A 4,343-nucleotide genomic window follows, 5' to 3' on the forward strand; every position below is an offset into this window, starting at 1 on the left:
TATGTCTGTCACTGATAATGCTCAGAGTGCAAGTGAAACCCCCACTTGATGGAGGAATAGTCCTCGAAGATCAAACAGAGTTAGGAGACCTGTAATTAAATTAGACCTCTAATTATCTGAATTGTGAACAGGCCTTTCAGAACTGTTTAGTTAGGAAGTTATATTTGTTGTGTCTATTCCCTTCTTCCTGCCATATGTAATTCTGTAAGTTTTGTTTATTTAGGATTTGTAGCAGCCATGCTCTCTTTTGAAAAGGAGAAATAGTATATATAATATGTATGTATGTTTATATGCTGCATTTATTGATTATATATATATTATATATTATGTTACTTACCAAAGTCAGAAAGTGTTTAGGCTTGTGTAAACACGAAATGTGTTAGGCACGTTGTAACCAATAACGAGAGAATAAACGCCACAGCCAGACCGACCATGTGCTTGTCATTCTCCCATTAAATAACGCAAGATACTACATGAGAAATTACTGTTGAGTAAAGAAATAAGAAAACGTAAAGAAGAAAGTACTGAGTCTGCAATAAGCCCAGGAGTTGAGCCTGGTAGTTATATGCTAATAATATATCTTTCCTTTGCTTTCATATTAATTAACTTGTTCTTAGAGTATTTTAGGTGATTCATTTCTCCCACAGTTTTTTACCTTTATTTCCGCCCATGTGACTTGATACCAGAATTACAATACCCATGTTCCTAGACCCTCGACCATGCTACCAAAAAGAATGACCATGCTACCAAAGAATGTCCATGCTACAAAAAGAATGTCCATGCTACCAAAAGAATGTCCATGCTACCCAAAGAATATGTGACAGAACTGAGTAAGAGGAAGTAAGATAAGAGAAGTAAGTAAGATAAGGGTGGTGTAGGTGTTGAAAACACGCTACTACATTGGTTTGCAGCTGTGGTGGGTTGTAATTACATGGTATCAAGGTCAGGAGGAATAAAAAGTGATACTGTGGGTAAGTTTTGCTTAAATGTGATTTGAAATAACCATTTCTCTGCAGTAATTTCAATCATTTCACTGTAACTAATGAATATTCCAGAGTGCTAATAATTTTGTTCTGTAATTTTCCAGTGTACAGTATAGTTTGTAATACTGTGAGAATTTTTTTTTTGGTTGCGGAGAAATTGAAACAGTTCACGGCAAATACTTTACTTGGAGTTACGCTAGAACAATTGCCTCCAGAAAATTAGAAATCTGTTTTAAAGTAAAGTGTACAGTAAAATGTGGATACTTGTAATGTTCAAGCACTGTATTGAAAAGTGTCTAAAAACAGAGGTTAGCTACTTAAATTTTTTGCTTTGGAAAATCTCAGAAAAGTGTTGGTTGTATGCCAAGGTAATTTTTTGGGTGCCTTTCTCACTGGTACCATAGCAATTGTTGTGATCACTCAAGTTTATACTAAAATTTACAGACAATGAAGGACAGTGAACATCTGCCATGTTAAGAAAACTTATTGATGATTTGATGAAAGTAGACTAGTAAAGAGGCACTAGTCGATCCATAGTTTACCATGATGAGATGTATCAGGTGAAACATGTATATGGAGCAAGTAACAAGATCACTAGATTACAAGATGTTGTAAACAATAGATTAAGGTTAGGATATAAGTACCTTTGCAGTATGTTCCTCAAGCAGATGTTTTATTATAAAAGGATTGTATCTATAATTCCTGAGTGTAGATCAAATTCAAGTTCCACTTATATATGAGTGAATGAGAAAGGACGGTTATGTAATATTAACGTTAGATCACGCCCTATGATATAAGTTGCTGTGAGTGACTCATGAGTAGTGATCCATCGGAGAACGGTATGGGTAACGTCGTTCCCTCGAGAAGACGCATCCATCAGGCTCTCAAATAACGCCTTCCTCTAGTCAAGGATATCAAACTACTGCTCGCTCAGGTGGCCAGAGAGCCGGCTGCTTATGCCTTTACTCAGCATAATATGACACAGCTTCCGGGCACACCTTATCACGTGCATTGAACATGTCACCTCATAGCCAGGAAAGATAGGGTGGTGAATCTGAATATAATTATCTATTGACCCATTTATATAATATGTTCTGGTGATAGGTATTATTATACTATGTTAATTGTATGAGGTTTTGTGCTAAGATATTACTCCTGTGCTTGTGTTTGATGGTGATTTTCACAAACTGCACTCTGCATTTACCAAGTCTTTTCACATTTGTGATGTGCTTGCCTACAGTCAACCACATTTCTCAGCATCTGTCTAAATGTTTGTTTGTTTGTTTCTCCCTCCTACCTCTCCACATTCTTTATAAAATGCATAGTAGCTATCATATAACTCTATGCCAGCTTTTGAATTTAAAATTGTAATACAACCAATAAAGAGGAACAGGTAACATTATTAATAAACTACATATGTGCAAGAACATTGTGCTGATATGGGAACCTGGGCATTGCTACATGTAGGGTGATGCTTGCCAAATTGACAGCGGATCTCAGAGACGGCAACTGTGTCCTGGGAACTGCAGTCATGTTCTCTTGGGAAAGACATACAATTATATACAATAAAAAGGGAAGTGAAAACATCTTTTTTATAATTACAGGTACAGTATTTATTGTAGTCATTGTTCTTCAACCTAATCTTCTTTTCCAATAATATAATATCTGAAAGCAATTTCCAGGCAGTGATTTCAAAAAAAAAAAAAAAAAAAAAAAAAGAGGGAGGTAACCTGTACATAGCTAACCTTCTGGTACAGTATTCTTCCAACTTGTTCTTACCACCATGGCAGTTTCTCAAAATATACTCGTATACAGTAATTGTTTTGGAATCATAGATAAATGGAAGTGAACTGAATAAGTTGTGATTACCGAATTCATTTAGTACATATATATATGTTTTATCAATGGGTAACTTTTCATACTGAGCAAACCTGCTATTTAGTTACTGCCATTATTGTTTCTAGAATACATTGTAAATACTGTAGTATAACTATTACTGTACAACAAGTTATTTAACTTGTTGGTTTTGTTCCACTCCTACTTGAGATTGACCAGTCTGTGAAAATGTTTAATGGTAAATAGTTATTTTAGTTGGGAACCAAATACAGGTTGACATCCTTATCCAAATCCTTTGGCCAGAGGCATTTCGATTTCGGAATTTTTCGGTTTTCAGAATGGTTAGGTTTTTTATTTTTATTAGCCCACCGGCATAGATCACCGACCACATCGAGGCCTGTGGGGGGATGGGGAATATAATAAAAATTATAATAATAATAATAATTATTCATAGGTTCGTGTGTTTCTCACTTGATCTTTTTTTTCATTCTTGCATTTTCTTTATTATTATTATTATTTTATTATTACAGTATTATTGTTATTATGATTATTAATTCTATTATTAAATTTTATTATTAATATTATTATTATCAGTATTATCTTATTTGGTGTATTTTTATTAAATTTTTACTTACTATTAATAATTATTATTACAGGTTGACAATCCTTTATCCGCAGACCTTGGGGCCAGAGGCATTTTGATTTACTAATTTTTCGGTTTTCAGAATTTTTATTTTTTTTTATATTAGCCCACCCGGCATTGATCACTGACCCACATTGGGGCCTGGGGGCTAAAAATATAATAAAATCCATAAGGGAACGAGTTCTCTAGGGACGAAAATAGATGAAGCAGGAGCCCTGCTGGTTGACAAACTGGAGCAAGTTGGGAAAGAGATCCTTGCTAAGACTGAGGAAGTAGCTAATAGAATGGAGGTGGTTGCTAAGAGGAGTTATGCGGACGTGTTAGAGGGCCACGGGGGGCGAAGAGTAATGCAGAATCAGTACAGGTTCTACAGCAGATTGGGACTCTGAAAGTGTGTCAAGAAATGAAAATTAACGCACCTACTGTTAGGGGAGAGGAGGAACACCAGGAACGGCTCCAGAGGAACAATAGTTTTTGGAAGAGAGCCAGGCAGAGGAACTGTGAGTAAGGAAACACACGACAAGGTGCTGTTTCAAAATATTTGCAAGGTTCTGAAGATTCCAGCAACCCTCAGGATGTGAGGAGACTGGGACAAAAGCAGGGGGCTAAGCCTCGCCCCTCAGGATCACACTAGGGAGTGAGGAGGAAAATGGCAAGTTATCCCGCAGGCAAAAAACTTAGCAAGGAGCGAGGCATTTTGGGATGTATTTATTCACCCAGACCGCACGGTAATGCAGAGGGAACAGACAAGAAGCTCCTGCTGGACTTGAAGCAGAAGAGGGAGGAGTCGAGGAGGAACGGGACAGGTGCAGGTTATACTCATGGGGAGGGTAGTGGAAACAAGTGTGGACACAGGGCCAGGGGCAGCAGTGAACCTCCAC

The sequence above is a fragment of the Homarus americanus genome, unplaced genomic scaffold (genome assembly GCF_018991925.1).
Source record: "Homarus americanus isolate GMGI-L3 unplaced genomic scaffold, GMGI_Hamer_2.0 scaffold51128, whole genome shotgun sequence".
Lineage (NCBI taxonomy): Eukaryota > Metazoa > Arthropoda > Malacostraca > Decapoda > Nephropidae > Homarus > Homarus americanus.